Source organism: Rhineura floridana, chromosome 1 (assembly GCF_030035675.1).
Source record: "Rhineura floridana isolate rRhiFlo1 chromosome 1, rRhiFlo1.hap2, whole genome shotgun sequence".
NCBI classification, from domain to species: Eukaryota; Metazoa; Chordata; class Lepidosauria; order Squamata; family Rhineuridae; genus Rhineura; species Rhineura floridana.
Window position 1 is genome coordinate 276596700 of NC_084480.1, and position 11959 is coordinate 276608658.

Below are 11959 nucleotides of genomic sequence, written 5' to 3' on the forward strand. Positions count from 1 at the left end.
ATTTATCTAATTCGTTAGTCACCTCATACCAAGTGGTTTCTAGGCAACATATAACACATTTCAAAAACATACAATATAGAACAAATTTAAAAACATATAATATACAAATAGGGTTTATTAGACCTCCATTTTTCAGCCGGAGACTCAGGTTTTTGGGGGTCTCCTCCAGGTCTCTGGGTGACTCACCTTAATCTCTGGACTTTCAGCTTTCATTTTTTTAAAAATTAAGTTTCTAGGTGGTCTGGTTCCAGAGATATGCACCAAAACATCACCCCCCCCAACTTCTTAATTGCTCTAAGTTGTGGTCTAATCGCTGCCCTTTCAGGTTTTTAACCAATAAGAAGTCAGGGTTGTGATTGACAAGGAATTATAGAGCCAAAACTTGATACAGTCAAATTGAATTGTCTGCTTTCAAGTTGATTCTGACTTATGGTGACCCTATGAACAGGGTTTTCATGATAAGTGGTATTCAGAGGGGGGTTATCATTGCCTCCCTCTGAGGCTGAGAGATAGTGACTGGCCCAAGGCTCAGAAAATGTGCTTTTCCCTACTTTTCTGAGCATCTCACAAATTGAATAAGTAAGCTTTCCGTCTTTTTCTCTCTTGTGTGTAGGAGTCAGACAGGTTTAAATTTTGAAGAGGGCAGTGTTTTGCAAATGTCCCAATATGCAGCTTTAATCCAGAACTTGTTTTTCCAGAGTAAACGTACCAGAGTAAACCCCATTGAATTCAATAGGACTTCCTTGTGAGTAGATATGGTTAGGATTGTGCTGTAAATTGATGGGACTTTTGAGTGAACATGGGAAAGAATTGTGTTTGTGTTGTATATCTTTCTCTCCCCCTCCAATCCTATTTTTAAAGCAATTAGGCAGGGTTTACTTAGGTATCACTGTTTTTATTATGTAGGAAACTAATACTGATTTTTTTAAATGTTCTGCAATGATCAACTGGTTTTGACAAGAAGCTATTATATGGCGTGTATGTATTCTTACATATCCAGTGTGTGTGCATATGGGAATCTTTCCAACAACCCTGTGAGGTAGGGTTGCAGTCTGGAAATCAAGGCAGCTCACAATAAGATATAAATCCCTTTAAAATCCAATAACCATAAAAACAAGTATAAACAGTTGCAAAACAGCTTCAAGTGGCATGATTCTGAATTTTGAGTTGCGTGAATGAAGTTGCTTATCACTTGAGGTTGCACTTGTGTCCCTGTTTGAGTAAGTCACACTGAATACATTAGGACTTGCTTCTGAATAAATAAACATAGGATTGCACTATAAATATCTTTACAAGTTGTATAAATAAACATATTTGATATTCATGCTTATACAAATATTTCTTCATTTTTCATATTTTTGGTTTTTGGTTAGGAATCCTGACTGGTTGTGGGATGCTTAGTTTTCTGCCTTACTCGTAGGAATCTTGTTGTGGTTGGTATGGTATTGCATTTATGAAATCATCACTGTCTTTTTCTTTTTCTATTTGCATTTCATTTACTTTTATCCTTACTCCTTTACATCCATAGAAGCAACAACAATGGTTCCATGCGCTCCGCTCAACCTTCTTAAACCCACTGATGATGCACCTTGTTGTTTGTTTCTTGTCCAATAGTGGTAAAAGAGAATTCACATACTGGGCAGCATGGCTGCAATTGTTGTTGTTCCCAAGCTGCTGCCTATAAAGGTAGACCAAATCATGTGTGCTTTCTCTGTCAGTTATATTCACTGGAATTGGGTTGGCTGATGAAGTGAGTTTATAGCAGCCCATAGGGGAGACAGAAAAGGGTAGAGGATCATCTTACTCATTACTCAGACTTCTTTCGGAAGGGTCAAATCTGTAAAGAAATTTGGATGTTAAAAGGTAGGGGCAGGGCATTCCAGGCAGGGGGTTGCCAACCCTACTTGGATATGGATATCTTTGCAGAGGATCCCTAGTCAAGCTTTACCAACAACACAATCCAAACCATATCTACTGAGAAGTAAGTCCTATTGAGTTCTATGGGGCTTAGTCCCTTAGTGTGTTTAGAATTGTAGCTCTTTGGGGGCATCCATCTTTACTCCTGAGTGCTCCCATCTAACCTCCACAACACGAGGCTCCTTTCTTCCTACAATGGCCTTCTGATGACTGGCCTGGCCTGGCCTGAGGGCACTTGAACCCTTTTTGCCAGAAGCGAATTGGCTAGATTAAATATTCCCTACCCAGGCTCCATCTTTTAGCTAAGATTTCTATCTTAATTTCCAATCAGATAAATGTTTTTGTATAAATTGTATGTGCCAAGCAACTGTAGTTGATGCTTAATGTATCATGCTTAATGACATCACTTGGACCCACCCCTTGATGTCACTTGGACCCACCCCCAATGTCTCATGGTTTGGGATGCTTCTGACCTGGAAACCCTATTTACAAAATTTAAAACCCAAACAAAAAGGATTAAGATAGCATACCAAAGTCTTTGCCAGGTGCCTAAAGATGAATAGAGAAGGCTCCAGGCATGCCTCCCTGGGAAGAGCATTCGACAGCCAGGGGGCGCACTGACAAGGCACACCCTCAGAGCCTCTCATGGAGGGGGCACAAGAAGGAGGCCTTAGATGGAAATGGACTGATGGAAAGCCAGTGGTTAACAAGAGTTTGCAAATCTTAGTTTTCACATTAAAAAAAATGTTACTCATTCTTTCTGAAACTAAGCACACACACACATTGGAAAACTTAAAAATAAAGTTTAAATATGAGCTGAAGAAGATACCCTTATTTATTCTGTTGAATTCCAGTACCTTCAGTGGTGGTTGCTGATCTTTTTGTCTAGCTGCATGCATGCAGTTGAACATTTGTTGAAATGAGAATAGATAGGAAGGACACAGAAATTTCAGTTTTATGCCTTTCCATGGACTGTTGAGATTTTTTTTAAAAAAAACTTGTTAAACAACAATTTTAGTTTTGAAATTTTTGGTATCTATTGTCAGCATTCTTGCCAGAAAACCTGAGCCATATTTTAGCTATGTTGGGAACAATATTTTGTGGAAAGGGGCTATCATAATAAAATACCTATGTTTCCAAGGGATATAACAGCCCTGACATATGCTTTGTCTAGTTGTATGGGAATAATAAGATCCTATAAGTTACACAAAGGGTGTTTCCAATAACTGACAGAGACAAAAGTTTTAACAATACTGGCAGAACTGGCAGCCCTAATATATGTACCATGTTCCCCAAACAAAGTTACCAGTAATGGAATCAAACAAGTTATGTCACAATTCTTCCAAATATGATTATTTCTGTTTCTGGGGGCAAAAGAACTCAGGGATCCAGTTCCAATATAAAACCCTCTTCTATCCTGGAGGCCTCCAGATTGGTTGGATTACAACTCCCATCAGCCCCAGGCAGTATGGGCAATGCTAGCAATAATGGGAGTTGTAATGCAAAACTCTTGGAGGGCACCAGCTTGAGGAAGGCTGGTCTACAATAACAAGATGAAGACCTTAATGCCATATAACTGAAAACAACGGTCTCTAGCTTTAATATGAGAAATTCAGTTTTGTGCTATTTTGGTTCTCAGAAAACAACAATGAACACAACACAAGGTATACATTTGTTTACCTTTAGCTGTGAATTCCCTTGGTTTTAATCTTCTGTTTGATGTAATGTTATAAGGCTTTGTGAAAATCCATTTTAATTTTCTCCAACAGCACCAAAAATGTCAATGACAAGATAAGGGCACAACAGAAATTTAGAAAGAAGAAAACAAACTATCCTCTGGGGACCTACCATTTGGATGAGGCTAGATTGTGTTATGTGTAATCTTTATGAAAATACCAGCACAATAAAATGCCCCAGTGATTTTAAATGAGTGGAGACAATGCAATATATTTTGAAGTACAGAAAAGGAGTTGCAGATTAGTAACACATGTAGAGTACAATAAGATGAATAATACAAAATGTTGACCAAGTTCTTGTAACTTGCATTATTTTATAATAAGACACTGGAAGGTAATTTTGCAGTCTTGATTTGCTGCAGAGCAGAAGAGTAAATATTAAACAAACCTGTTGCATTTTGGCATGTGGAGTTATGAAGGCATGAGAAAATAATATTAAATCATTATTGAGGTTTCAATATTTAATGTAAAAATGTGATTGCTCATGGATTGCCTAATTTCATGATGTTCAACAAATATTCATTTTTGTCTCTATAATGAGACCGGTGCTGTTGGAAAGAAACTGCCTCACCCACATCTAGCTGAAAGCTGTAAGAGGGGAGAGAAAGACGAGTTGGGGAGCTGCTAAGTCAACCTAGCTAGAAATTCCTAAACTTCACCACCACCATCATCTTCATTGATATGCTCCTTCAAACCAACATATCTAAGTGGCATACAATAAACTCAGAGGTGTACTCTAAATTAATGTGGGTTGTTAAATGTTTCTAAATGCATTTCTACAAAGTTCCTCCCATTCCCATGGCTGGATGAATCATATGCGGAAAGCTAGTCAGGTTCCTTTTCATACAGCATTCTCATTTGGGGGGCGGGTGAACTTAGAAACATAAGAAGATGCCTTTTACTGAGTCAGAACACTGGTCCATCTAGCCCAGTACTGCCGACAGTGACTGGCAGCAGCCCTCCAGGGCTTCAGGCAGGGGTCTCTCTTAGCCTTACCTGGAGATGCCAGGGATTGAACCTGGGACCTTCTGCGTGCAAAGCAAGTGCTCTGCCACTGAGGCACAGTCCTTCCCCCAAGAAATACATGATTGGAACCATTCCAATTTAGGAACATAGGAAGCTGCCTTATACTGAGCCAGACCAATGATCCATCTAGCTCAGTATTGTCTACACTGACTGGCAGCAGCTCTCTGGGGTTTCAGAGTGGGAATCTTTTTCAGCCCTACCTGGAGATGTTTGGGATTGGACATAGGAGTTCTGTATGCAAAGCAGATGCTCTGTCACTGAGCGACCACTTTAGCTCTAGCCATAACTTGCTTCTCATGTACCACTGTGGTTAAGCACAGAAGAAATCCAAGCCATGAAGCCAGAGAACAACCCCCCTCCCATGTCAAGATACAAGAAAAAGTTGAAAAGGAGAATTCTGTATAATCTTGCTGGCTGCTAAAATCAAAGACCTTTTTACTAACTGTGTCCAAAAGTTAGTGTATTATATCGACATCATATGTTTTCTTATAGGGTAGTAATATCATGCGCAGCACACTTATGACAACCATTACTCATGGAGACAAAATGCAAAAAGGCTTAGTTGAATCAGACTGTGGTACACATAGCACATTCCATTGCCTGACAGAAAAAAGAAAACATCACGATCACTTTGTTATTAATTTGTAGAAAAGAGACACAACCTTTAGCTACCAAAACTGCATTAACCACAGTCTCAGAAAGACTTTCACAGCTGCTGCTGCTGCTGCTCTCTCTCTCTCACTAGCTCTGTGTCTGTGTCTGTGAAGAGCTGGTAGGTAAGTCATCATTCATACATTTTAATGTCAAAAAGCATATCACTGTAGTTCTCTTTTGCACTCTTCTGCATAACAGAAACTTGAGTAGAAGTGGAGAATTTGTTTTTGAGAGATATTTTGGTGAAAAGGGCATGCTAAAAATGTAGCATTCAGCCTCTGGTGAGTCCATGGCAGAGGTGTGGTCCAACCTCACCTCTCTCCCAGACCTAAGTACAACTAACTCCTGAACAGTAGTGGTCATGTCAACTTCCTTCACTGACACTCTAAAGAAATATTTATTTGACACCAGGCTCACAATGATTCTGGCCTCTTTTATTCTAAACCCACCCCAGCTAGTATGTTAATTATATAGTCTTGTGTAAAGAAATCAGATTACACTGATATTTAGCTTCAAGCCAAAAATACTAGGCTAAAAACACACACACACACAGGCGGGGAAAATGCTGGTCAACCTGTTTCTATGTTTATCAAACAACTGCTGAGATTTAAATATGGAAATAGAAGGCAATCCCTTTAATCTTATTAACTAATCCAGATTGATTAGACAGACATAGAAATTATTCGTAAACCCATATACTGCAGCTTGAGCACAACTATCCTCATTCATCTCGTTGGGTATTATTTATTTGCTTTCCCCCCTCAGATTCTTCTTAATTACTTTATCTATTGAGTAGATTTGTATTTACTACAAATAATTTCTATTTGACATTAAACATTTTTTAATAATCTCTATGAAATGTACTATCACTTGCTTTTGAGCAGATATTCTGACATTGCATTTGAGCTGTTTGTAAGCACACATTTTAATCATTAGTTAATTTATTTAAATAGTATTACTAACCCACCTTTCATGGCAAAACAGTGACAAAGTGGGGCACAAAAATAAGTAAAACTACATCACTAACAATCATAAAACAGGACAGCTGAAACTTCATAAGAACGTAAAAGTATAAGAGCCTGATGGATCAGGCCAGTGGCCCATCTGATCCAACATCCTGTTCTCACAGTGGCCAACCGGATACTTTTGAGAAGCCCACCAGCAGGACCTGAACGCAACAGCACTCTCCCCTCAGTTTCCAGCAGCTGGCATTCAGGTACATCAAAATCCAAAAAAAAAAAGAAACAGATGAATACAGCATAAAGCAACATGCCAAGTAGCCAGGTACTAAAACCCTACAAACGCTTGGGTAACTTACTTGGTGACAAAAGCTCAATGTAGTTGGTGATGGAAGGGCATTCCAAAGGCAGGGCACCATTATAGAGAAGCCCCTTAACGAGGCTGCACACCAGATCTCCATAGGATGCATCACAACTGAAGGGCCTCCTATTTGTTTGCCATGCAGCTCCCCCCTCCGATTTTCTTTTTAGATTTTCCTTCCTTTCAGCTCACAGCATTTAGCATTTTACTTGGTTGCACAGCTTGTTTTCTTGGTTTAAGTGCCAGTGTAACTTAACTTGCAAAAAGTGTCAGAATATCAATACTAGGGTGATGATTCTAGTCTGTTGATACTGAATATATAATAGCCATACAATTCTGAATATGATGGGCCCTTAGAAGAATGATTGGCAGCTTATCTTTAAGCATGTGACTGCGTTAAAGGCCTTTTCTTTCTGTCTGCATTTATCCACCCACGGAATGTTCCAAACAACAACAAAACAAAACAAGACAAAACAACCCTGCTGCAGAAGGTTTCAATGAGATGAGACTCTCAAAGATTTTCCCATTTAAATCAGGATAAAACAGGCTTATCAGCAGGTAGGGATGGGAGAATCGGTCATTGTTGCTTTCTCTTTTTCCAGCCTCAAGTTCAGTTCCCCACATTTCCACATCAGTCTGTGATTTTTAAAAAAAGTTCTCATCAAAATTCATCAGTGAATCTTCTTAATATACACATGTTTGTATGCCATTTTGTTTAATGCACACTTTTTTGCAAGCACTTTTCACCAATACAAAGCATTTGTAATGTTATTTTTGTGAATATCTGCATTTTAATGCACCATTTATTCTAGTATATGCATTATTGTACACATTACTTGGCTGGAGAACTGCAGTGCAAAGAAGTACAAATCTGAAAGATTAGCTGCATTTCAGTTCATGTATTGTTTTAGGAAGTGCAGATTTGGTAGGTTTGCCTTTAAATGTGAACCAGATTTCTCCCTATCTGCAGCATATTTGTTAGCATGCCCAAAATAAAGGAAATGCAGAAATGTGGGTGTTGGTCACAGCAACCCACATCATTATTATGCCACATCATTTAATGGCATTTTCATCATTATTTGTATTTTGGATGTTGTTTGGTTCTTTTATTGTTTGTTTGTTTTGTTTTCTTGATTTATTGTATTTATTGTATTTATACATTGCTTGTTTTTTATCTTTTTGTACACCGCCCAGAGAGCCTTCGGGCTTAGGGCGGTATATAAATTAAATTAAATAAACAATAAATAAATAATAAATAATTAGTTTGGTGAGTGGAAAAGAACCCTGTTAATTCATAAAAAGAATCACTGTTACTCCTTTACATCTCCGGCTGGCAACAAGTTTAACAGGAGATGCTCTTTCAACTGAGTAAGGAGAAGGGGGAGGAGCAACAATGGCTCCACCCATAGGCTCACTCCCAGTAGAGTCTGGTGGCTCTGATGCCAGAGAGGCACTGAATGCACTCCAGGTTTTAGTCCAAACTTTCAAGGAGCTGTCCAGGGTGCTGAACCGTATTCCCAAAATAGGTTCAACACCTTGGACAGCTTCTTGAAAGCTCAGACTAAAACCAAGAGTGGCTTCACTGCCCTACTGGTAGTAGAGCTGCCAGTCTTCACTGCTCACTCCCACAGAAGCTGAGAAACATTTCTATTCTACCTCCGCGTGAACAGCAGCAGAAGCTTTGGAAGAGGCCTTTCTTTAGGCAGCTTCCCTATTTGCTGCAATGTCCTGTCTAGGCTTGTGGGTGGAGTAAACAGCTAAAGTGCAGAATAAGGGGGAGATAATTCTGGGGGTGAAAGAGCCCTTGGCTTGGGTCTTACCTTTTGGGGGAAATGGCTGGGGTAAAGATTTGAGTGCATGTCATTGGAATCAAGGGCCATATGAAGCCACTTTTTCAGCTGGTGTCTAAAATGGAGTAAAGCTGGTGCCACTGGATGTCCATGGGCACTGCATTCTAGAGTCAGAACAATAGTCCACTGGCCTCCCTCATGGTTGGCACTACCAGCAGGGCCTCCCCAGCAGATCTCAGGGCATGAGCTGGTTGATACCATGCAAGGGTGGAAACCTGTTTTAAGCCAAGGGCCACATTCTGTTCTGAATGGTTTTTTTAAAAAAAATTCTATATTGCTGTACACTGCCCTGATACTGTATGAGAGGGTGGCATAGAAATACTGTTCATAAATAAATAAATAAATAGATAGATAGATAAATAAATAAATATTCCCTTCTGGGCAACCTTCTGGAGGCCACATGCCAATGGTGGGCGGGTCCAGAGGAAAAGTCAGCTGAGCAAGAAATGTGAAGTTAACCATTGTACAGGAGGCTAATTGCTACACACACTCGCATAACCCTCTCTATCCTCCATACAAGCAAGCAAGAAGAATGATCAGAGTCCAAGGACCCATTCCAGCCATTTATGGAGGCTGCCAAGTAGGGCTGGTGAGGTGGTGTGGCTTGGGAGGCAATGTGGGCTAGGATGGAGTCCTGAGGTTGACAGGGAGAGGCTTGGAGGGTTGCATTTAGCTTCACAGCCTTAGGTTCCCATCCCTGATATAAGGAGAGGCATTCTCCTTAGGCTTGGCAGCAAATTGGCAGCCAGTGCAAATAAGGGCTGGTGTTATATATGCCTCCTAGGTGACAAACCCAATAGGACTCTCCCTGCTACATTTTGCGCTAGCTACACTGCCCTGCTGCAATTTAATATTCAATATATTCCAAGTATGTGTGCACCTTGCTTGGAATCTTACTCCTTCAGTCTCTTTGTCCCTCTTTCTGAAACCTCAGATGGCATCCAGGTCCTGCATATTAGAAGAGAGTTAACAGGAGTCAAATGCCCTTTGCAACCCAATAAATGCCTCCATGTGTGAACCCATCAAGTCAACAGAGACAAAGCAGCTATTCCCAATGGTGGCACAGTTTTGAAAATGTTCTTCTGAAGATTCACCAAGAATCGAGTGTATGTACGCTTTTCAAGTTCTGTGGCAGTGTTTTATGTGACATGGTTTCCAGGACCACAGTTCATCTGGTGGAAAGAAGGATGTTAAAATAACATTTATAGACTTAAGGCAAAACAATCTTGGGAAACATCCTAACAATCTCAGCTAAATATCTACATGAATGAATCAACAACATAAAAGTGCATTGATTTAATAGCTTTCTCTAATATATTCGAGAATCCAATAAAAATGCTCATTTATTTGTCTGTAATCTACCCTCTTTATTTTCTAATCACAAACATGTAAAAATAATTTATTTTTTCTGTCAATAATGTTAGTCACTTTCATGCAGGAATGAGAAGGAATAACGAATGAGAGTGAGGGTTTTTTTTAATGGGGTCTCTTATTCTGGGATGATTTCTAGAGTAATAACTACAAATCAATTTATAAATAGATTTTCTCATATGTTGTGTGACATTAATAAGATTTAATTATCACTTAGTATGCATTTGCTAAGAATGACAAATGTAGGCACATTAGCTAGTCACAATAAATTCTTTATATATGCTCTGATATTTAATGCATTTTCTCTAATTGGCTTAGTGTTTGCTGATTAAATTCCAGAGAAAGTTAAGGAACTGACTACATTGTCCACCTTTTCTCCATTTCCTGCTATTTTATGCAGAAATCAATTGGATGCGCTCTCTCGCTCTCTCTCTCTTTGACTTTTGAAATTTCCCATAATAAAAAACCTACGGCTATGCTACCCTGAACACACTTGATATTGTCTGATCTTGGAAGCTAAGCAGGGTCAGGCCTGGTTAGTACTTGGAACAGTACTAACCAAAACTGATTCATAGTGTCGCCATAATCAACTTGAAGGCATATACAACAACATAATAATAAAAACCTGTTAAGCCAAGAAAGCATGTTAAATATTTGAAACCTTGTGGATGTTTATTACAATATGTATTACATATGTTCAAGGGCACCCACAGCCACTACAACTCTATGATTGTCTTTATTTTCTGTAAATTTGACTGAAACAAAAAAATCACCTGAAACAGAAATGGCTAGGGTGCCCACTTATATATTGGGAGGAGGAGAAGTTAAAAGAAGACAGATTTGCATACATTTTTCATATCCTAATTTAATGTATAGATGCAAATTTTGAAATAATTACTATAATTTAAAAAGAAATGCAATACATCTCACCATAGTGGAGAAGATTGTTGGCAGGTGTTTTTAAAAAACATTCCAGTCAAGATGGCATGTAGTGTGACTTTGACAACGGTTGGTTAGGTGTCATAATCGGAGGCACACAAGCCAAGTTATAAATCATGCATGGTGTGGAGAAAGTGGATAAGGAGAACTCTCATAATATTAGCACCCAGGGACATTCAATGAAGCGGAATACTGGAAGATTCAGGTAGATGAAAGCACTGGCATAATTGTAGTGATAGCCACCAACTTGGATGGCTTTAAAATAGGATTATACAAATTAATGGAAAATAAGGTGGCCAATAGCTACTAGCCACGCTTGCTATGTTTTACCTTCACTGTTGGAGGCAGCATGCCTCTGAATATCAGTTGTTGGGAATCACAAGAGTGCTATTGCACTCAAGGTCCTGCCTGTGGACTTACCATAGGCATCTGGTTGGCCATTGTGAGAACAGGATGCTGGACTAGATGGGCCTTTGGGGAGATCCAGAAGGACTTTTCTAATGTCTAAACTCTGTTTAGCTGTCTGGATTTTGGAGGCGTGCTGGGAACCACTTGCAAGTTGCTCAGCAGAAGAACAGGAGAGGATAAGTGTGATACATAAATGTTATCAGGGAAATGTGTTATTAACAAGCTTTGTTGTTGTTATATGCCTTCAAGTTGATAACGACTTATGGCAAGCCTATGAATCTTTTTTGGATATATTCATAGGGTTTTCATGGCAAGAGGTATTCAGAGGTGGTTTACCATTGCCTTCCTCTAAGCCTACAGCACCCAATATTCCCAGGTGGTCTTCCATCCAAGTACTAAGCAGGCCTGACCCTGCTTAGCTTCCGAAATCAGATGAGATGGGGCGTGTTCAGAGTAGTATGGCTGTGGTAACAAGCTTAAGTTCACCTATTAATTATTTTGAGTGGAAGGAAGGCGCTTGAGATGTAGACAAATGGCTTCTGGTCCAGTTGCTTGTAGAAGATCTGTGTGGAGTGATGCTGAACAGTTTGCCAATTGATATTTTTTTCTGGAAAAAATGGTTGTCCTTGCCTGCCTTTCCCACATCCAAGCATTTTCAGCTTTCTAATTTTGCAGATTCAACTCTGAAGATTTACAACAGGGTTCATGTTATCTCCATAGCAATCTCTCTTCATAGGA

The 11959-nt window shown here is 39.4% G+C and overlaps 1 pseudogene; it reads right to left on the minus strand.

Moving 5' to 3' along the window:
* Positions 1 to 11572: 11572 nt before the first annotated feature.
* LOC133375827 (5S ribosomal RNA) lies at positions 11573 to 11691 on the minus strand (annotated as a pseudogene).
* Positions 11692 to 11959: the final 268 nt, after the last annotated feature.